This window comes from Elaeis guineensis, chromosome 5 (assembly GCF_000442705.2).
Source record: "Elaeis guineensis isolate ETL-2024a chromosome 5, EG11, whole genome shotgun sequence".
Classification (NCBI taxonomy): domain Eukaryota; kingdom Viridiplantae; phylum Streptophyta; class Magnoliopsida; order Arecales; family Arecaceae; genus Elaeis; species Elaeis guineensis.
Window position 1 is genome coordinate 104,820,724 of NC_025997.2, and position 24,170 is coordinate 104,844,893.

Here is a 24,170-nt window from a genome sequence, read left to right on the forward strand (position 1 = left end):
ACGGGAGCCGGGCTCCGTCCTCAACTTCAACCGCTGGTAAGTCTTATCCGGACTCCTACGGGAGCCGGACTTCGCCTTTAACCTTGATTGCAGGAAGACTCCGCCCGAACTCCTACCGGAGCCGGACTCCGACCGTCGCCGAGCTTCAGCCAGCAGATCTGCACTCCCAGGTCACAATCACGGCCACGATCCTGCTCCACTTCCTGCGGCGGATTCCGCGTAGCTCCATCACTCCCTGACAGGCCGTAGTAACGGTCGCAACACTGCTCCACTCCCTACGACGGATCCCACGCCCACGCGGCTCCATTACTACCTGACAGGCCATGATAAACGGCCACGATCCTGCTCCACCTCCTGCAACGGATATCGCACGATCCTCCCATCCGCTGGCAAGATGCGACAGCATTCGCGCCCCACGCCCCGCGGCAGATTCCAGGTGGCACGCCCCAGTGATGGCCACGGGTCTACTCCACTGCTCCTCGCAGCAAATCCCGCCGGATCCTGGGCAGCCCACTACCAGGCGGTTACAAACGTCGCCATCAATCCGTTGCTTCCCCCGCCTATAAAAAGGGGGACCCAGATACGTTATTCTATAAGCTCATTTCTTATCTCAAAACTCTGCTAAATTCTCTGTTCGAGCACTCCATTCTTGTTGAGGCAGAGAACTGACTTGAGCATCGGAGGATCTTGCCGGAGCAACCCCACCTCCGGTTTAGACTTCCTTTGCAGGTCCCGGCGGCGACCGCGACTTCCCCGACTCCAGCTTATCTGGCGCCAGCAGATTTTTGCACCAACACTGTCAAACAGCTTCATGCAGTTAGAAGGTAATTATGCGACAAGGGTCTCCTGGATTTGACACTGCTCTAATTGATCTAATTTCACCAACTCTGTTGGTCAATCTATCCAACAGCTTATTAGTTTCTCTATTATCCAAACCTTAGGGAAAGGAACCGGCCGGCTGCTCCAGGTTTGTATCCAATGATGATATCTGAATGCATCTAATTAATCATTGGAGCTTTCAAGCGTAAGAGAATTATTTGTTATTAAAAATCAAGCTAATGCTTCCAAAAATTTCAATATGAGCTTTAAATTTTTGTCATTAATGTCTACACTAAATTGCCTCAAATTTGGCCACCTATCCTAAGCTCAGTTAGTTGGAAGGTGTTTTGAACCCCGAGGTGCATTCCCACCAAAAACTTGAAATATTGAATTATAACTATAGTATATACATTAGAAACATCCTGTTGCAATTGTATAACAACTTTTCCATAATGCAAGATGTAGCAAATTTCTAACATACATAATGGACTATGATCGACCAAAAAATCCTGCTAGGATACATCTTTTGTATAAGCGTTGATCATTTATCTTTTTTTTTTTTTAATGTTCAAGTTATTCAGTAAATCTACCTGACAACTCTCATAAATTTATTTATTTAAAAAAAGAAAGTGGGGAAGTGAAAAACTTCCCCCAAATTATTATAAAAGTACTTCAAAAATTATAGTGATATTTTATAGGAGAATATGAGAGAGAAGAAATATAAAGTGAATAACTAGAGAATGAAAGACAACATTATAGAGAGGGCCTTGTGACTTTGAAATAATTTAGCCAAACATAAATTATGCTGTATTGAAAAGAAGTGAAGGGTTTTATGAAGAAGAGAAGAAATCAAGATTTCTACTTATGAAATATCTTGAAATTCCTTTTGTGCTAAATATGCCACATTAGAGCAATGAACGATTGATCCATCTTTTCCTTATGGTAGATATTGTGCTTTTTTTTTTCTCCTTCATAATGATCATAAAATCTGAAAATTGTGAGGCAAATCCCTAATACTTCTGAAGATTGTGCCAAATAAATTTTATGAAGTTGTTCAATAGGCTATCAGTCAAGTTAAACGGTGTTGATTGATTAATAATATTTTTGTAAAATTTTCTTTATTTTTTCTCTTCTAATCCACGTACATCTCCCAACTCTAGAGCACATTCTTGTAGCCTATTTTAATTAATGTGACCACAAATGATTAATTAAATTGATATGGAATGTTAAGATTAGCTTGCAGTACACCAAGGAGCAATATCAACTGTCATCCCATTTTGAAGAGAGCTAGTCCTCAAACTATTGAGATCCTAGCAAAAATGGTCATAGAATTAAGGTGAGCAAAATACGATCGGACTCGCCAATCTAACTCGTGTTCAATCCATTATAAAAATATTTGAGTTTGGATTAAATATATTTAGATCGCAAATAGATTGATCTATTTGATTTATTTATTATTTAGATCTGATTCAGATTTCAGTTGTCTAATCCGTTTAATCTATTTAATTCATATAATATTTGTATTGGATCAGATTAGGTAGTATATGATTAATTGGGCCGTTTGAATGAATGGAGTAATGGGCCGCAATAAAAACCGCTCACTCCTTCCACTCGACCTATTCTGTGCCTTTTTCCCAATTCTCCCGGTCCCAACCATCTCAATACCCCATCATGGATGTGGTTAGGATTTTTTCTTTCCCCCTCTCTTTTTTTCTTATTTGCATCGCCGTCCTTTCGAAGAAAATGCCAAGGCCATGGAGCTTGACCACAAGCCCATGCTCTGCCCCTCCTCTCTCCTGGAGGAGCAGGAGTAGGAGGACGGGGAGGTGGAGAAGGGGCAAGAAATGAGATCAGGCCTTTTAAGTACCAATCCCGCGGCCTCCACCCATACCACGGATTCACGATTGATGGGTGTAGTTCGGTACTAGGAATGCCTCCAAAACCACGCTGCCTGTCTCAGCGGTCATGTCTTCGATGGCTACGACAAGTTCATGCCCAGCAGTACTTGATGCCTTCAAGTGTGCCGCTTGTGGCTGTCACTGTAGCTTCCATCGCATCGATGGTGATTCTCCTCCCACCCATTCCAATTCCAACTCTCTTTACCACCTCCATGATGCTCCCCTTTTGCTTCCACCACTTCATCTCCATCCTCCTACCTTTTATCATCACCATTTTATCATCACCATCAAAAGCAATTCACTCGCCAATGATCCTCGAACTTCACAGCAGCAACAGTACTGATGGAGGCGGCACGATGATAGAGACTTCCAGTGACGAGCGAAATGCAGGGGCCACAGCCATACATGATGTACAAGAAGAATTTTAGGACAAATTTCATGATGGAGTTGCAAGAAAGGATGTTGGATTTTGCCAAGCGGCTCGGTTGGAGGATCCAGAACTAAGATGAAGCATTGGTGCTATTGCGGTCAATCGCCTCATCACTCGATCATCAGAAAGCGTGCATCTGCAAAAATAAAAAATCCATTCTGATCGGAGGCGGCTCCGATCGGAGATCCTCCGACGGTCAAATCAGAGAGGTGACTGGGTAACAGTGAGATGTAGACAGAGAGCTCGGTCGAGAGAGAGAGAGAGGAGCGAGTCTGTATTTTTGGGAGAGACGGAGTGGATCGATCCCCTGTACTGTTGCCTTCCCTGGTTTATATAGTGGAGCACGGTATGGCGCCGTCATTAATGGCGCGGACAAGTGAGGAACTGTCAACTCACTGTGGACTGTCGGAGTCGCCGTGAAAGTATCACGTCACCGTATGGCTGTCAAATCACCAGGGTTGACAATGCCCTCGACGGGACAATGCCCCTAGATAGCCGTGCCGCATGCCGCTGTCAGAACTGACAAGGTCTGGCGGCTGTACGGCGATTGGAGGAGTTGGCCGACCCTAGGTCGGTGGCCAGCAGAGTGGCGTCGGGTTCCTCCGTCGGTCGGCGAGTTTCATATGAGTCGGCCATCAGACCTCTGGGTTCAGTCGGTCGGAAAAAGTGCGCCCGACATATCCTCAGTCGGTCGTGAGCCGATAATTAGCCGGTGATGGCATCCGCCAGTCGGTCGCTCCGACCGTCAATCGGTCGGTACGGCCGTCGGTCGGTCGGGGCAGAAGTCGGTCGGGCCGCCAGTTGGTCGGTCGGGCCGTTAGTCGGTCGGGCCGCCAGTCGGTCGGTCGGGCCGTTAGTCGGTCGGTCGGTGGATATCCCCCAACAGTTGCCCTCCTCCACTCCTAAGTCGGATGGTGAGCTGGCCGATGCTTTCATTCGGGCGGCAATCCCGGTCGACTGGGAGTGGATTTGTCGTATGCATAGATCCGACCGTACCGCCGGCTGATCCGACGTCAGATGCCTCATAAATGCCAAACGATTTGGACGTCTAGTCGGTGTCAGAAGTTACGTCGGCGTCAGGTGCAAGACGTCGCGTCTTATCGTCGTCAGATGTTACGTCGGCGTCAGGTGCCAGACGTCGCGTCTTGTCGTCGTCAGACGTTACGTCGGCGTCAGAAGATCGGGCGCCGGACGATACGACGTCAGACGGTCGGATATTCGGCGCCGATCGCGGGAATGTGGGCCGCTGTCAGGCGTCCCATCGGGAACGCGAATCGGCGCAGGCGCATAAATGCGGAACCACGCCTCCGCGTGCCGCGTGTCGACGGTGGTTGGCCGGCGCCCCTCGCATTTAATGTGGGCGGTGCGGCAGTCCCGGGACGGGGCACGCCGAGTCCTCGGCCACCCGGAGGCCGCCATGTGTCGCGCATCCGTGAAGCTTCGGTTGGTGCGGAGTCATCCGGGCCGTCGGTCGGCCCTATATATATAGGACCTCCCGGACCCACGACCCCACACTTGCCATTTTGCTGGGGAAACTCTGTCCAGGCGATTTCTCAGTCGTCGCGGGCAGAGCTTTCTTGCTTCCGAAGGAGTTCATCTGGTTCGTGGTCCACCTTTCCCATCTTCTTCTTCTTCCTCTTCTTCTCTTTTTCTTCCTTCGGTTCCGGTGCAATGGCCAGGAATCCGACTCAGGGAGGTCAGTCGGGAAATCCGACTGACGACTCCCGATCGACTCCGAAAGTAGAGGTCTCCTCACTTTCGGGGCCAACTGTCGATCGGCTCCGGGAGCAATACCGCATCCCGGAGCAGTTTCGGCTCTCCGCTCCAGGGGCCGGCGGTCGGGTTAACAGCCCTCCGCCCGGCGATCTGGCGCTGTATGTCGAAGACCTTCGCGCGGGTCTTCGGCTTTCGATTCCGGAGTTTGTCCGAAATCTATTAGATTATTACGGACTCTGTCCGGCGCAACTGGCACCGAACTCCGTCAGTCTCATCATCTCCTTCGCGTTGTTGTGTCAGCTCTTGCCGACCAACCCTCGCGTTTCACTCTTCCGGGCATTCTTTGTGCTCCGACCCCACCCTAAAGCCCGAGGGTGGTGGCTCTTCAACTCCCGGAAGGGTCTTGCCTTCATCACTGGTCTTCCATCGTCCATTCATGGGTGGAAGAACCAGTTTTTCTTCGTTTCCTCCTCATCTCCTTGGGGCTTTCCTTCCCGCAGGGGTGTGCCCCGAACCGAAGCCAACGACAACAGCCGGGTGGAGGCGGACGACCGGGAGGACTTCCACCGACTGAAAGACATGTCGGTCCCGAAGCAGAGGGAGCTTGTTACCGAACAAGCTCTCTATGATGCCGGCTTGAGCCTGGTCCCCCGACTAGGTATCGCCCGATCCCTCGGTCTTTCTTTTCATTCGGCTCTTGGTCCGGTCTTTAACATTTTTGTCGGTATTGCAGGGACACCTCCAAGGATGCGGCCGACAGACGCCGAGATTCGGCGGTTCGCGACAAGGAAGAGGCCAGCATCGGGGGCCGGTCCTTCACGCCCCCCGAAGAGACCTGCTCCAGCGGCGCCGATCGTCGAGGCATCGGCGACCGACCAGTCGGAGCCTGTAATAGCCCTCGCGGCCCCGACGGCTCACGCGGAGGAGAGGATGGCTGAGGAGGCGGCCAAGGGAACATCGGCGGCTTCGCCGGTGCGGGTGGAGCCGGATGACGTTCGGGAAACCGAACAACATCCGGCGGCGTCAGTTGGCGCAACGGGGGGCGCCGGGTCGAACTCTAGCGTCCCCTCGCTACCGGTCCCGTCGGTCGGGGCAGCCGATCGGGGGAAAGCCCCGATGGACCCCGCGGAGGAGGCAAGATCGGGGAGCCGCTCTGTGCCGCCGAGCGCGCAGTTCCCCGAGGGAGCGTCGGTGTTGGCCGACCACAACCTTGCGAGGAGGTTGTGTCAGGGGATCCTCCTCCCAGCCGACGTAGAGTCGCTGAGATCTCGGCAAGTGACCGAGATGCTGTCGCGGTTCTACCCGACCATGGTGGAGGTAAGCTTCGCATCACTTCGTCTTTCCCTTAGAAACTTTCCCTTGTTATGTGATTCTGACGAAGCCTTTTCAATCGGCAGCTGATCTTCATGATGTCGGAACTGGAGGCCGGGTACCGAAGGTTCGACAACGTCCGAGCAGCTTATAAGGAGAGGTCGGTAGCGGCCGAAGCAGAGAAGGCGATGCTGGTCGACCACCTCCAGCAATCGGCCGATCGGGAGGCTAAGTTGGCGGACGAAGTCTCCCAGCTCAGGTCCGAACTAAAGTCGGCCAAGAAGGAGGCCAAACACAAGGGTCGGGCCGTGCGTCGTCTTCGGCACGAACGGGATGGCGCCACCGCCGAACTCCAAGGCGAGCGCGAGCAACTTCGGGTGAGCCTGGAGAAGCTCGCCAAGGCCGAAGAGGACCTCTCGATCGCCCAAGCCGACGCCGACATGGCAAAGGCGGAGGCGGAGTCGGCTAGGGAATCGATCGACCGGGCGGAGGAAGAGGCAAAGTCGACGAGGGAATCGGCCGACCGAGCGGTGGAAGACTTTCGGGCCTCCGACCAATATCGGGAGGAGATGCTCGAGTCGGGCTTCGCCTCGTACCGGGTAGGGTTCGAGGACAGTCGGAACGCCGTCCATGCCTTGTACCCGAAGCTGGACGTCAGCAGGGTCGTCCCGCCGCTAGCCGAGGAGGAAGGAGCCGAAGAGGAAGGAACCGAGGAGATGGCCGACCAGCCGTCGGGAGGCATTGTCGTGGCGGAGGAAGCCACCCCGGAGCAGGTGGCGCCGACCGGTATCACCTCGCCGACCGAAGCCCCTCCTTCAGCCGCCGACCCAACACTGCTTATGGCCGACACGCCGGTCATCCCCGATCCTCCGTCGATCGAGGAGATCGACTAAGACAGATGATCAGGTCCTGTCGTCTTTACTTTTTTGTTTTTCTGAAAACATATGTAATCGGGCTTCGACCCGACTTTGTACATTTCAAATGAAAATTTTGAATGAAAGTTTCTTCTACTTTCCCTTTGTCTCCTTCTTTCAGTTGAATGCCTTAGTGAGTAACTAACTTGTGTAAGTCGCTAACTCACGTAAGTCGTCAGGATGTTTGGCAACTCGTGCCGCTACAAAGGAAGGGTAAGTCCCGACTTTGGGTCGGCTTCTGATAGTCGAGCTGATCAGTCGGGCGCGTCTTGTTGAGTCGGGAGCCGACCGAACCTGGTAAAGGTTCGGTAGTCGGGCTTCCATAGACGCGTTCAGTCGAATACCGTCCGGCACAGTGTCGGGGAACGATAATAAGTCGGATCCCCATGCTCTTGCATCGGATATTCGTTCTGTATCTTTCGACACATGGTAGCAAGCCGAATGTCGTCCAGCTGGCCGTAGGTCGGTTGGCAAGTCGTGGATGCGACTAAGGTCGCATCGTGTCGTGTGATAGACGGTGGTAAGCCGAATATCCTTCGACCGGCCGTGGCGCGGTCGGAAGTCGCGACGTCGGTCGCGTAGGCTTTTCACCTATCTTTGGTCGGGGCCCGATCGGCGTGTTAGCCGATGGTCTGGCCCGAGAGTTCGACCGTAGAAGGAGCGCCAGCTCCCGTCATTGTAGATGCATCGGTCCTCGTAAGGGCGGGTGTGTTGTCGAAAGTCGGAGGAGTGCAACTCCCGTTGATATGTATACATCGGTCCTGGTAACGGTCCGATTTATCATTGATCGTCGAAGGAGTGTCGACTCCCGTCGTTGTATAGGCATCGGTCCTTGTAAGGGGTCCGATGGGTTGTCGAATGTCGAAAGAGTGTCGACTCCCGTTCATCTGAGTGCGTCGGTCCTTGCGAGGGCCCGACGCGTCACCGGTGGTAAGTTCGTCGGTTTCAGGTGGATACCCGGCCCACGTCGGTATGTCGGGATTTGGGCTTGGCGGACGCCGATCATTAGTCGAAGAGTAGAAACTTCGAGATTCCAAACTGAATTTGTATTCCGACTACTGAATTACAAAATTCACTGGCAATACAGCTTCAGGTTGTCGGCGTTCCAGGTCCGGGGAATGGACCTCCCCTCAAGGGTCTCCAGCCGATAGGCTCTCGGCCCGTAGGTGTCTGCAACCTTGTAGGGTCCTTCCCAGTTTGGAGCCAACTTCCCCTGATCCAAGGGCTTCGAGACCTCTGCCTTCCTCAAGACCAAGTCACCAGGCCTGAAGAGCTTTGGTCTGACCTTGGCGTTGTAATACGGGGCGACCCTCTGTCGGTATGAAGCCATTCGGATTTGAGCCTCGTCTCGCAGTTCGGGGAGGAGGTCCAGGTCGGCCCTCCGACCCTCGGAGTTGGCCGGCTCCTGATATCGCTCGACCCTTGAAGATGACAGTCCAATCTCGAGCGGGATCATCGCCTCTGTCCCGTAGGCCAAGCTGAACGGCGACTCCCCGGTCGGGACGCGGGGGGTCGTTCGGTAAGCCCACAGAACGGAGCCCAGCTCGTCGACCCAGAGTCCTTTGGCTTCATTCAGTCGGGTCTTGAGTCCATGGAGCAAGGTCCGGTTGGTCACCTCAACCTCACCGTTGGACTGTGGGTGCCCGACTGAAGTCAGTCGGTGCCTAATGTGGAACCTGGCGCAGAAGTCTCTGAAGTCCTGGTTGTCGAATTGCCGTCCGTTGTCGGTGATGATGGTGTGTGGCAACCCGAACCTGAAGATGATGGATTTTTGGATAAAGTCCTCCATCTTCCGCTCGGTGATCTGCGCCAAGGGCTCGGCCTCGACCCACTTCGTGAAGTAGTCGATGGCGATGACGATGAACTTCCTCTGACCCGACGCTGGAGGGAAAGGATCGAGAATATCGACCCCCCACCGAGCGAAGGGCCATGGAGCGACAGTGGGAGCGATTTGGCTGGCCGGTTGGTGTTGGATGTTGGCATACTTTTGACAAGGTTCGCACCTTCGGACCAGCTCGGCCGCATCCTTTTTCATGGTGGGCCAGTAGTAGCCTTGTCGCAGGACTTTGAAGGCTAGGGACTTGGCCCCCAAGTGGTTCCCACAAATTCCTTCGTGAACCTCTCGGAGAGCGTAGTCGGCGTCGGTCGGCCCCAAACACCTAAGCAAAGGGAGGGAGAACGACCTTTTGTAGAGTCGGCCGTTCATGATCACATATTGAGAGGCCGACCATCGGAGCCGCTTGGCCTCCGCGGGATCTTCGGGGCTGGTCCCGTCAGTCAGATACCGGACGATCGGGTCCATCCAACTGGGTTCGGACGTTAGCTGCTGTACTTTCTCGACCCGATCGATGCTCGGCTGCTGAAGGTTCTCGACGAACGTCTGACCCAAAGAGTCGTAGGCCGACGTTGCCAATCTGGAGAGTGCATCGGCACGGGCATTCTCCGACCTAGGGATGTGGGAAATTTCGAAATACTCGAGGCGCACCACGAGGTCCTTCACTTTTTGAAGGTACTTGATCATGGTCGGATCTCGCACCTCGAATTCGTCCTTGACCTGACACACAATCAGCTGAGAGTCGGAGAATACCCGAAGGCTGTCGATGCCCAGCTTTTTCGCCATCCTCAAGCCAGCGAGGAGTGCCTCGTATTCGGCTTGATTGTTGGAGGCCTTGAAGTCGAACCGGAGGGCGTACTCGGTGACCACCCCATCTGAATTCATGAGCAGGAACCCGGCCCCGCTTCCCTGAGCGTTTGAGGCTCCGTCGATATGGAGTACCCAGGTGGAGATCGGGTCTGGCTCAGAGACCGCATCTCGTCCTGGGTCTTCAGCTCCCGACCCTTGGTCGGTTGTCGGGCACTCGGCGATGAAGTCGGCTAAGACCTGAGCCTTCAGGGCAGGCCTCGGTCGGTACTGAATGTCGAACTTGCTGAACTTCATCGCCCACTTGGCCAGTCGTCCAGATGTGTCGGGTTGGCGCAAAATTGCCCTCAGGGGCTGGTTGGTGAGCACCACTATGGCATGGGCCTGGAAGTATGGTCGAAGTCGTTGCGCGGAGACGGTCAGGGCGAAAATCATCTTTTCCGTCTCTGAGTATCTGGCTTCGGTGCTGTGGAGCACTTTGCTGGTGTAGTAGATGGGCTGATGAGTTCGGCACTCATTTTCCCGAACGAGCACCGAACTGATCGCCTCAGGAGACGTGGCCAAGTAGAGATACAAGGTCTCCCCGACCTGCGGCTTCACGAGCAGCGGCGGGGAAGCCAAGTACTTTTTCAGGTCTTCGAAGGCCTGCTGGCACTCATCCGACCAAGAGAAACCATTCGCCTGACGCAAAGTCCTGAAGAACGGGAGGCACCTTTCAGCTGATCGGAAAATGAATCGGCTAAGAGTGATGATTTTTCTGTTCAGTTGTTGGACCTCCTTCTTGGTGTTCGGATGGCGCATGCCGAGGATCGCCTTTATTTTCTCAGGATTGGCCTCGATCCCTCTCTGTGAAACGAAGAATCCGAGGAACTTCCCTGAGGTCACCCCGAAAGCACATTTGGTCGGGTTGAGCTTCATTCGGTGTCGTCGAAGGGTGCGAATGGTCTCCTCGAGATCCTGAACATGGTCCGAGATCTGCGTGCTCTTCACCAGCATGTCATCCACGTATACCTCCATGTTGTGCCCGATCTGGTCTTTGAAGACCTTATTGACAAGTCGCTGGTAGGTGGCGCCGGCGTTCTTCAGTCCGAAGGGCATCACCCTGTAACAGTAGAGGCCCTTGGGAGTCACGAACGCGGTGTGCTCCTCGTCTTCAGGTGCCATCCGGATCTGGTTGTACCCGGTGAAGGCGTCCATGAAGCTGAGCAGTCGAAATTCGGATGTCGCATCCACCAGCTGGTCGATCTTCGGAAGTGGGAAGCTATCCTTCGGGCAGGCTCGGTTCAGGTCGGCATAGTCGATGCAGATCCTCCACTTCCCTTTGGCTTTTTTGACCATGACAACGTTGGCAAGCCAATCGGGATACGTGGATTCCCGAATGAAGCCTGCTTCGAGTAGCTTGTCAACTTCTTCGTCGATGGTCCTCTGCCTCTCTGGGGCGAAGGACCTTTTCTTCTGCTTCACCGACCTCATCATTGGGTCGATGTTGAGTCGGTGAGTTATTGTTTCTGGGGGGATGCCCGACATATCTGCTGCCGACCAAGCAAATATATCGGCATTGGCCGTCAGCAGCTCCGTCAGTCGGCGTCGTTCGGTGTCGGGCAATTGAGACCCGACCCAAACTTTCCTGTCGGGATTTTCTCCTATCGAAATCGCCTCGAGCTGCTCGGCCGGTGAACCTCGTTCTTCCTCCTCCCGCTGGTCCAGCTTGTTGATCGTCAGAGAACCCTTCGACTCGTCGCTTTGAGCGGAGATTTGGAAGCATCACCGGGCGAGCTGTTGATCTCCGCGCATCTCTCCGATTCCATTTTTGGTCGAGAACCGAACAAAGAGATGGTACGTCGAGATGATCGCCTTGAGGGCGTTCAGTCCGGGTCACCCAAGTATGGCGTTGTAGGCCGAAGGAACTTGGACGACCGCGAAAGTTAGGGAGACCGTGCTTTGCCGTGGTTCGGTGCCGACCGTCACGGGCAGGGTGATTTCTCCTTCTGTCGTGACGGCGTCTCCGGCAAAGCCGATCAAGGGCATGGAGACCCTCCTGAGTCGGTCAGTTGACAGTCGCATTCGGGAGAAGGTCGAGTAAAATAAAATATTTGTCGAACTTCCATTATCAACAAAAATTTATTTTACATCATAATTCGCTATTGTCGCCGACACAACAACAGCATCGTCGTGGGAAGTCTGGATGCCCCGAACGTCATCCTCCGTGAAGGTGATTACGTCGTCCGGGCGTAGCCTTTTCGTCGGCTCCCCTCCCGCAGATGTCCCCGGACCCAGCCGCTTGGAGATCATGTTGATGACTCCGACCGTCGGCTGGTTGGTCGCCGCCTCTTCAGTCGGCTGGGGTCGTCGATCGACAATTGGTTGGGTCGGCGGACCCTTCCGAAATTTGCCGAGATACCCCCGGCGGATGAGAGCTTCAATCTCATCCTTCAACTGGATGCACCGCTCGGTGTCATGGCCGTGGCTTCGATGGAACCGGCAGTACTTCCGACGGTCGAGGCCTTTTGCCTTCAGAGGCGGAGGCCGTCGCAGGTATTCTTCTCCCTCGATCTCCATCAGGATCTGCGCACGGGGAGCGGAGAGAGGAGTGTAGGAGTCATACCTGGGGCGTGCCGGCCTCAGAATCTGTTGCCGGAGTGATTTTGGATTTATCGGGGTGGCGAGACCCGACTATTGGTCGGGGGCCTGCTGGGTTCGGCGGGCTCCCGATCTTTCCTCCGCTTCTCTTTCGGGCCTCTGGGCTCGGCCAAGCGTCGGTCGGACGCTCCTTCGTCCGCGCGCATATACTTGTATGCGCGCTCTAGTAGCTCGGCGTAAGTCCGGAGGAGGGTCTTGTCCAGAGAATAGGTGAATCGGGATGCCCTCATGCCCCGCTTCATGGTTGAAACAGCCATATCTTCGTTGAGGTCCCGGACCTCGAGCGTGGCCGCATTGAATCGCGCCACGAAGTGTCGGAGCGTCTCGGTTTCCCCCTGCTTGAGGGAGAAAAGGCTGTCCGACGTTCGCTGCGGCTTTCGGCTGGTGCTGAAATGGGCCACGAACGAGTGCTCGAGCTGCCCGAAGGAATGGATACTTCCCGATCGGAGACCGAAGTACCAAGCCCTGGCAGCCTTGCAGAGTGTGACGGGGAAGCCGATGCAGAGAAGAGCGTCAATTGCCCCTTGGATCGTCATGAGAGCTTTATAGCTCTCGAGGTGGTCGACTGGATCGGTGGAGCCATCGTATGGCTCCACGTGCGGCATTTTGAACCGACTGGGAATCAGCTCGTCGAGGACCAGTCGAGAGAGAGGCTGGGCGGTCTGGAAGTCGACGTCGTTCGAAGACTTCTGGCCGTCCATCTGCAACTGGGCGAGTCGGCGGTCAATTTCCTCGAACCGTCGCTCGTAGTCGTCCACTCGTCGATGCTGGGAGACCCCAGGAGTGGAGTCTCCGGAAGATTCTGAGAGGGAGGCCGACGGCGTGCGCTGCCGCTTCTCTTTCCTTGCCCGTTCCAGCAGGGAAGGAGAGGGCCGCTGGGACCGTCGGTCGTCGCGCCATGGTCATCCCTCCTCTTCTCCGTGGGAGCGCTGTTGGGGGTGCTCGCATGGAGACGATAGGGATCGGTGCGGTCGTCGGCGGCTGCTCCTGGAGGGCATCAGTCGGGCCGCCGGTTGCTGCTGGAGGCTTTTGACTGCGTCGGTCAGTACGGTCATCTGCCGTACGATGGCCGCAATCTGGGCCTCTGTGGTCACTGCAGGGCGCGGAGAGCTGGGCTCCGCCGCCGGTGGTGGCGGGGAGGCCTCTTCCCGGCGGGAAGAGCACCTCGCCGACCCAGTGATTCTCGATCGTTGAGCTCTTGTCTTTGTCATGCTGTTCCCCTACTTGGCGCGCCAATCTGTTGCGGCCAATCGCCTCATCGTCTGATCGCCGGGAAGCGCGCACCTGCAAAAATGAGAAGTCCACTCTGACCGGAGGCAGCTCCGGTCGGGGACCCTCCGACGGTCAAGTCAGAGAGGTGACTGGGCAACAGTGAGATGTAGACAGAGAGCTCGGTCGAGAGAGAGAGAGAGAGAGGAACGAGCCTGTATTTTTGGGAGAGACGGAGTGGATCGATCCCCTGCACTGTTGCCTTCCCTGGTTTATATAGTGGAGTGCGGTATGGCGCCGTCATTAATGGCGCGGACAAGTGAGGAACTGTCAACTCACTGTGGACTGTCGGAGTCGCCGTAAAAGTGTCACGTCGCCGTGCGGCTGTCAAATCACCAGGGTTGACAATGCCCTCGACGGGACAATGCCCCTAGATAGCCATGCCGCATGCCGCTGTCAGAACTGACAAGGTCTGGCGGCTGTACGGCGATTGGAGGAGTTGGCCGACCCTAGGTCGGTGGCCAGCAGAGTGGCGTCGGGTTCCTCCGTCGGTCGGTGAGTTTCATGTGAGTCGGCCATCAGACCTCTGGGTTCAGTCGGTCGGGAAAAGTGCGCCCGACATATCCTCAGTCGGTCGTGAGCCGATAATTAGCCGGTGATGGCATCCGCCAGTCGGTCGCTCCGACCGTCAATCGTTCGGTACGGCCGTCGGTCGGTCGGGGCAGAAGTCGGTCGGGCCGCCAGTTGGTCGGTCGGGCCGTTAGTCGGTCGGGCCGCCAGTCGGTCGGTCGGGCCGTTAGTCGGTCGGTCGGTGGATATCCCCCAATAGGTGCGAAGCCAGAGGCAGTCGAGAGATCCAACCGGTCGGAGCCGAAGGTGATGAGAGCATGGGTTGGGGAAGAGCGGCCGAGAGCGCGGTGAGGGTAGGGAGGCAGATTGAGCGGAGATGCGGCAAGGATAGATATCGGAGAGATTTTTAATTTTCTTTTTATTTTTTTTTTAAATGAATCGTAAATGATTCAGCTTTTTTAATTTTAATACATTATAAACAGATTATAAATAAAATAAACTATTTATTAAATAGATCAAATTCAAATTTTAAAATCTGACATATTTAATAAATAGATCATGTTTGAATTTTAAATTTTTTGATTCGATCTATATCTGATCCGATCTGTTTATATTCGATTCGATCTGATTACCATCTTCACATAGAATATCCAACCTTTAGACCAAGTAGAATGGGAATAATTTTGGTATTGCATTATTAGATCTATTTTTGGTAGGATCCAACTTGCATATGTTTGATCTTCCAAGCTAAGCCACTCTTAGTTGCCCTCTATTACTTAATATATTTTTATTTTTATATTTATTGTTATTGTAAGCAATTCTACAAAAGCACTTTAAAGGATGTATAGACTATCTTTGAGAGAGAAGTTTTTATGACTCCAGTTTTCTTCTTACGATTTCCTAATAATTAAACCCCCACACACCACACACCTCCCCCCCAAATTAGGCTTGCAAATGGGTCGGATCAGATCGGATCTTGAGTGATCTTGACTCGATCCGATTTCTTGATTGGATCTTGATATTGGACCCATACCCATCCCGATAAAAAATCGGATCGGATCTGATCAGATCAATGGCCAAATTTATTAATCCATTAGATCATTCGGATCGGATCGGATTGGGTCCATATATAACCCGACACTAATTCATGAAATACGGATCTGGTTCGGATCCAGTTCGGGCTAGGTCGGGTCACAGGTTTAATTTATTTAAAACCTACCATCAGTAAATATTAATGCTAGATGACAACTAAGAAAGGCCTCTTTCCTTTTTTTTTCCTTCAATTCTCCAACCATAATTTTTAATAATTAATTATATTGGATAGCAAAGAAAAACAAGCGATTTTTGAGTAGAGTCAAGATTTCAAAAATCCATACAAAAAAAAAATTAAAAAAATAAATTTTATATAGAGATATAATTATTCTAATCTAAAATATCATACAAGAGGAATACTTATACATGATTAAAAATGAGATTGTATATACTATAGATGACACAAATCTGTACACATTAGAGCATACTCTGAAATTTCTTAAAGTCAACAAAACGAATTGGAATTCAAAAAGCTCTCTTACTTTTTGATGAATATGAGGAGGAAAAAATAGTGAATATTAGGAAGAAAAGATTTTCTTCTTTTTTTTTTCTTACATAAAAGGGTATACAAGAGGCCTATAAATATAAGTATGTAGACCCAAATATAGACAGAGAATAACAAAAATATGTCAAGGAATAATATCCAAGGATCCTTAATTAGACACCTTTCTAATTAGATCCCACCCTTCCAACACTCTCCCTCAAGATGAGACGAAGATATCTTGAAGCTCCATCTTGTCAATCAATCTAGAAAAAGAAGATAAACTAAGCCCTTTGGTCAGAATATCTGCCACCTGATCAAATGATCGAATGAAGGTAATGCAGATCTGGCCCTGATCAATCTTCTCCTTGATAAAGTGGCGATCTATCTCGATGTGTTTGGTACGATCATGCTGTACCGGATTACTTACAATCTCAATTGCCGCCTTGCTGTCACAATGCAATTGAAGAGAAAACTTGTTCAGGAGTTGTAACTCCTGAAGCCGCTTTCGAAGTCAGAGAAGTTCACATATGCATAGGGCCATTGCTCTATACTCAGCTTCTGCCGATGATCTAGCCACCACTAATTATTTCTTGCTCCTCCAAGTAACTAAATTACCTCCTACATATGTGCAATACCTAGAGATAGATCGCCTATCATCCAGTGATCCAGCCCAATCTGCATCAATAAATTTCTCTACCTGAAAGGTGTTGTGTCGTGAGAACAACAAACCACGATCAGGATATCCTTTCAAGTAGCGCAATACTCTGAAAGCTCCCTCCATGTGAGATTCTCATGGATCATGCATGTACTAACTGATGACACTGATAGCATAGACTATATCGGATCTCGTATGTGAGAGATATATCAACCTTCCAACCAGTCTCTGGTACCTTCCTCGATCAATAGGAGCTCCACCATCTGTCACTATCCAATGATTCTGGTTTATCGGGGTAGCAATAAGCTCACACCCCAACATCTCAGTCTCAGAAAGCAAATCTAGTACATACTTTCGTTGTGATAGAAAAATTTCTCTGGATGATCATGCAACTTCTATGCCTAGAAAATACCTTAGTGGACCCAGGTCTTTCACCTCGAATACTTGCTTCAGTTTTTCTTTGAGTTGCTTAACTCATAATGGTCATCTCCTGTTATTACAATATCATCAATATAAATCAAGAGTATAGTTTTTTTTCTCTTGAAATGCCTATAGAATAGAGTATCATTTGTATTACTCTGTCTATATCCCATTACTTTTATAGTCTGACTGAATTGATCAAACCAGATTCGAAGAGATTGTTTGAGGCCATATAGTGAGCGCTTTAGCTTGCAGACTTTTTTAACAGTTGCTCTAGTCTTAAATCTCGATGGTATTTGCATGTATACCTCCTCCTGAAGGTCCCCATGAAGAAATACATTCTTCACATCTAACTGATGTAATTCTCAGTCAAAGTTAGTAGCACATGATATCAATGTTCGAACAGAATTCATCTTGGCCACTGGAGCAAAGGTCTCATCATTGTCTACCCCATATGTTTGAGTGTAGTCCTTTACTACTAGTCGAGCTTTGTATCTTTCCACCTTACCTTCTGGAGTCTACTTTATGATGTACATCCACTTACACCCCACAGGACACTTACCAGCTGGCAGAGTGATCAGATCTCATGTTCGATTTTTGGATAAAGCATTTATCTCTTCTAACATTGCTTCCTTTCACTTAGGTTCTGCCATAGCCTTTTGCCAGGTACTAAGAATACAGATGGATTCTAATGCAGCTATAAAGCTTTGATAAGATAGAGATACATTCTTATATAAAACATAGTTAGCTATATTGTAACGATAACGAGCAGGAGGAATAATTGAGTGAGTACCCTTCTGCTTTGCAATAAAAATATCAAGATCAGAATTGGAAGGAGTAGTAGAAATAGTGTTATCGTAACAATTAGAAGACTCTAGAAAAAAAGATTCTGGAGAAGCTTCAAGCAGTGGAGGCACCTGGGCAGTTGGTGGATGCATATTGGACTCTTCAGCTATCCTAATACCAGGCTCTCCCTGGATATCATTACTACGATACTCTCCCTGGACACCAGAATATCCAGGAGTGCAGAGAGAGTCATCCGAAAGAAGTAATTATGGTGTCCCACTATCAGATGGACGACTTTCATAGTAGGCTTCAGTTTCTCAAAAAGTAACATCCATAGTAACAAGCATTCGCCGCTCAGGGGGATAATAATACTTGTACCCCTTCTGATTAGCAAGATAATCGACAAAGACACTTTAATGCTCATGGATCTAGTTTTCCTACTGAGAGTCTATGATCTTGAGAAAAACAAACACACCCAAAGACTCTAAGAGGGACTACATAATCGGTAGACCCCTTCAAGCACTATATGGGGGACTTAAACCTGAGTGTCCTGAGAGGCATATGATTGATCAAGTATGCAGCGGTCAAGATAGCCTCACCCCATAAAAACTTAAGAACTTGCATGGTAAAGAGTAAAGACCGAACTACTTCAAATAAGTGTTTATTTTTTCGCTCGACAACCCCATTTTAAGAAGGAGTATCAACACAAGTGGTTGATGAAGAATTCTGTGAGTATGAAGATACGCACGAAACTCTTGATTAATATATTCGGTGTCATTGTCAGAATACAGAATCTTAATCTTGACACCGAACTGAGTACCCATAAGTTTATGAAACTCCTTAAAGCAGTTTAAAACTTCAATCTTTTTCTTTAATAAATAGTCCCAAGTTACTCGACTAAAATAATCAATAAAAATAACAAACCACCTATGATCCATAGGAGTAGGAGTACTGCATAGACCCCATACATCATAGTGAATTATAACAAAAAGTTCAGAACTTTTAACTCCAGACATAGGAAACACTCCCCTGATGTGTTTAGCCAACTCACAATGATCACAAACTAATAAATTTTTGTTATAATTATTTGATAAAGAAAAAAATAAACGACTAAGAACAGAAAAAAAAATATGACCCAGCCTACAATGGTGTAACATAAGTTCTGAAGTGGCACCTCTAGCAGACAATGCATATCCCTTCAAAGAAGATTTCAACTGTTCTCATTAGCTGATAGGTAATAGAGTCCATTGTGTAGCCTACCACCTCCAAGTATCTTCTCCATTTTCAGCTCCTGAAATAGATAATGAGAAGGCCAAAATGTGACAGAGCAACTCAAATTTCTAGTAACAGAGCTAATAGAGAGTAAATTTGTAAGAAAAGATGTAACATGCAATACTGATGATAATCTCAAACTAGGGGTACAGTTAATGGATCTTTTTTCTGAAATAGGGGTAAAGGATCCATCAGCTATTCGGATTTTGTCCTGATCTGAACATGCTGAATATGAAATAAAACTATTAGATGCCCCTGTCATGTAACTGGATACTCCTGAGTCTATTACTCAAGAGTTGGATGTTCCATTTATACAAATAAATGCATGTGATAAACTATATGGAGTATCCGAGTGGGCAAAAAGAGAAGAATCAAGATATCCATCCTGATGGCTAAGCTGTTCCAGAGTAGAAGGTGTGGTGTTAAAAGATGACTCATACTTTTCTATCATTCGTCGGAGGGTCTGATACTTCTCTGCAGATAAGCTATGTACAGTACTCTCAGTCTCTTCAGAGAGATTGGCTTGGGCAGGTTCACGACCATGACTTCGACCTCCAATTTTTCCACCACTATGACAACCACCATGGCCTCGATTATCATGCCCAGGCTGATTTGGGTGACCATGGAGATCCCAACAAAATGCCTTGATGTGTCTAGACTTGTTGCAATGAAAACACACCTTCTCACCTATCTGCTGTGGCTGCACCATAAGAGCAAATTTTATAGAACTACTGGATTCGAAGGTCACTCGTTGCCGTATCTCCTCGCTCAAAACAGTAGAAAAGACTTGACTCAAATTAGGTAACATATCTCTGACAAGAAGCTGAACTCTGACAGACTCAAATTTCGGATTCAGACCATATAGAAAGTTCTGAACCCATTCTTCCTCTAAATACTTCTAGAATCCATCAACATCAATAGGATATTGTGAAATAAAAGTTCTATAATGATCAGCCTCAGACCAGAGACGTTTCAACTCGATGGCATATTCAGTGACAGATAAATCTCCTTGACGAAGTTGATGCAATTGAGAACAGATCTCAAATGCTTAAGCAGAATTCTGTTTCTGTGAGAACATTTGGGCCACCGTCTCCTAGACCTCCTGTATAGTCTCCAGCAACTACACACTTTTGGCTACACTCTGTGTCATGGTATTGAGAAAAAATGTCAGAACAACAGAGTTCTCCATTCTCCATTGAGCCATATCCTGCTCACCATTAGCAGGTTTTCTTTTTGTGACGGTAAGATATCCTTTCAAACATCATTCTTGAATAAGTAGACGAGTTCTCCTCTCCCATTGTAGATATGTCGCTGGGCCATCAAGTTTTACAGCCACCTGAAGAGCATTCAGTGATCCACTATCTCTTGACGAACTACCAGATTGAGTGGCAACTGTAATAAGTCGATCTAGTAGACTTTCAAGATCTTGCATAGTAATTGGATTGGCCATCTCCAAAATAAAGTACGATAATCTCACCGACATATTATCAATCAATCATCGGATATTTGTTAACTACAGACTTCCAAACATCCAGCCATAAAATCTCTCCATCTTTTTTTTTTCTTTCTTTCTTTCTCTCTCTCTTTTTTTTTTGGAAAAAGGAATCAATGGAAGAGGAAAGAGCTGACCTTTCCTCTTTCACGGATTAATTTTGTGGGTGGTGGATGGGGAATAGGATGGTGTTGGGGTGGCGGTACCGACGTGGATAGAGGTGGCGGCGGTAGCGGAGATGGCAGCGATGGTGGCAGCAGCAGCTGCGTGCAAAGAGATGCAGTGGAGGAGATGGCGTGCACAGAGATAGGACGTGCACAGAGATGGCGACGTGCACAGAGATGGCGGCGTGCAGCGGCAGTGTGCACGGATGATGCGCGGTGGATCGGAGGGGTGGATGATGGTGTGTATAGTGCAGAGGGGAATGAGTACCGGAACGAGGTGGTGGCAGTGTGGACGGAGGTGGAGACGATGTGATCAGAGGGGTGAATGTTTGATCCACGCTCACCACACCAAAAGGAGGATGACGGGGTGGTGATGGGGTGGAGAGGTGAGGAGGACAGCGATGGTGAGGATGACGGGTGGTGCCAGGATTGATATCGATGGTGAGAAGATGAGGTATCGGGAAAGATGAGGGAACGATTAAAGACTTAAAAAAAATGAGGGAAAGATGAGAAAAATCGGGAGAGAAGAGAAAAAAACAAAAATCTATAGAAAGATTCATGAACGATGAATATGAGGAGGAAAAAATAATGAATATTAGGAAGAAAAGATTTTTCTTCTTTTTTTTTCTTACATAAGAGGGTATACAAGAGGCTTATAATACAGATATGTAGATCCAAATATAGATAGAGAATAACAAGAATATGCCAAGAAATAATATCCAAAGATTCTTAATTAGACACCTTTCTAATTAGATCCAACCCTTCCAATACTTTTGTACCTCATGACACAGTAAATATAAACCAGAAGGTTTAAAAAACTAAGCCCAACAAGAAGCCAGAAAAAATAATTGAGATGCCCTTCATTTAAATTATCAGAAATCTATCCAATTTTTTCTCTTCGAATTGTTATAGATATTACAACAGTCAGAATAAAGGAACTGAAGAGTTTGAAAAACTTTTACTTTTGTAGATTTTTAGTTCGAAAATCAGATGGGGAAGATCGAAGGATTTGAAAAATTTTGGTCCAAATTCAAATCCATATTTGGGTGAGTTACTCTAACTGGGTTCGGATCCTATATTTGGATTCGGATCGGATCGAATCATGTAATTTAAGATCCAAATTAACCCAAAAATCTTCATGGATTGGATTGGATCAGATCGGATCGGATCCAAATTCAAAAAATTCAAATCCGATCTGGAAAAAGGAATGGATCCAATTTTTGAATCCGATATGACTTTATGAGTTTTTAAATGAGTTTGGATCGGATCTAATCATATCAGATCAAGATGAATTATAGATCAATTCGATCTATTTACAATCTTATCCCCAATCAATTGTCATTATTTATTGTTAACTAATATAAAATGTATGCCAACCCAGCTATAGTTGCTGGGGTTGATAACTAGTTGAAACCACTTGCAAACGGTTCACGTTACAACCCCCTCCGGTCTTTTTTTTAAGAAAAAATATTTTTTCTTAGTGGAACTTATCATCCAACCCACCTAAAAGGCATGTGTAAGCAAGCTGTTACCCTCCATCCTTACCTACCACCCACCCAACTTAATAGCTGTCCATTATATAATATATTTTTTCTTTCCTTGCTGAAGTCCTGTTACTCTGGTTTCGGCTAGCCAGCTCATAAACAAACCACATAGCCTCCGGTATCTGGGAAACCGTAGAGAGCGCAAAACCACCGGCGTCCCATCCCGGGGTTTCTCCTGTCCCCATATTTTAGGCAGCCCCTATATATTTACTCTCTTTCCTCCTTTCTCATCAAGCTCGCCAAAACAAATACTTTCCTCCATTCATATCTTCCGAAATTCAAATTATTCATAGAGAGAAGACATGAGCTCTGCCAGCAGGGCTTCTTTGATCGTGGCAGCGAGCATGGCGCAGTGGAAGCGCTCAATGACCAAGCAGCGCTGTGCCGTTGGAATGATGCCGTCAGATCTCTGAACCAGCAAGCCAAGAACAGCGTCGGTTCCTTCTCTCAGGCCAGGAAGATGTCTTCTTCTTCTACCATTGAGAGGAAAGGAATGAAGGGGACTGATGAGAAGGCCATGCGATCGGAGGAGGCGCTGAGAAAAGTCATGTATTTGAGCTGTTGGGGTCCTAATCAGGACTTCAAAAAGAGGGGATATCCAAAATTATAACTAGTCTTTGTTTGGGTGTCCCTACATCTAATTATTCGAGAACTTTGTAAATATGAGGAACAAAAATCATATGAGGCGGGCACTGTAAAAGATCATATGGGGCAGATTTCACGATGCACTGTCCGCTAATACTAATCTTAAGGTAAAAATATAAAAATTAATTTTTTTTTACTGATAAATTTATTAATTTTTGATTAAAATATTTTTTTTATTTTTAACGTGATATATTTTATTTGATCATATAACACATATTAAATATATAGTCAAATGATATATACCATAAATTTTTTAATACACATTCAGCAACGATCTAATATATATTTACAATTAAATTGATATATAATTTATTAAATTTAATTTTATCAATACAAATATATAATTAATTGATACATACTTAATAAAATATTCATACAACATCCAAATATATATCTTTAGATAAAGTGATACATAATTTTTAAAATATAATATTTATTAATACATAATATATCAGTAAATGATATACACTAGACGATTAATTGATATATATTAAAATTTTTTTTGATACGTATTCAATAATAATTTAATATATATCTATAAATAAATTGATATATAATTTATCAAATTTAATATCTATTAATACACAATATATGGTCAGTTGATACACATGTAGCAAAATATTTATTCAACGTTTTAATACACAACTCTAGGTAAAATGATACATAGTTTTCATAAATTTTTAAATGCAAAAATGCTAGAAAAGAAAAGAAATTTGGTAGAGAAAGGATTTTGAAGTGTGTATTGAGTCATTACTGGGCATATAGCAAAAAAGTTTACAGTATGTATCAATAAGCTATCTAGTATATATCATTTATTCATATACTGTATACTGATAAATGCTATATTTTAAAAATTATCTATCGCTTTATCTAGAAATGTGTATTGGGATATTGGATGAATATTTTGCTAGATGTGTATCAACTAGTCATATACTGTGTACTAGTGAATATTAAGATCGGTTAACTATGTATCAATTTAGTTATAGGTGTATATGAGATCGTTATTGGATGTATATAAAAAAAAATTATAATATATATTATCTAGTTATATATTTAGTGTGTATCATATGATCATATAGTATGTATTGCTATGTACTGAAAATAAAAAAAAATATTTTAATTATTAACTAATAACTCTATCAGTAAAAAAGTTTTTGATTTTAGATTTATATTTTAAAATTAATATTAGGAGACATGTGGCATGTTACGAAGTCCACCTCATATGATTTTTTATGGTGTCGGTCCCATATGATTTTTGTTCAAGTACGAGTACTAAGATATACTTCGATTTTTGGAAACGGCCTTCTATGTTTTCGTATCCTCTGAAATTGTGCTCTGAGCATTTTTCACTTATGTGGTTATGTCATTTGTGTATTTATTAGATATGAAATCAAAACCGATGTAGCCCATTAAACACCTCATCTCTAGGATGCAGAGGAGTAGAGAAAGTCAATTACAGGATCAAGAA

General features: G+C 47.5%; 1 pseudogene; it reads left to right on the forward strand.

The window, feature by feature from the left end:
- The first annotated feature begins 811 nt into the window (after window positions 1-811).
- Window positions 812-20,826, forward strand: LOC140858014 (zinc-finger homeodomain protein 9-like; annotated as a pseudogene).
- The last annotated feature ends 3,344 nt before the right edge of the window (window positions 20,827-24,170 follow it).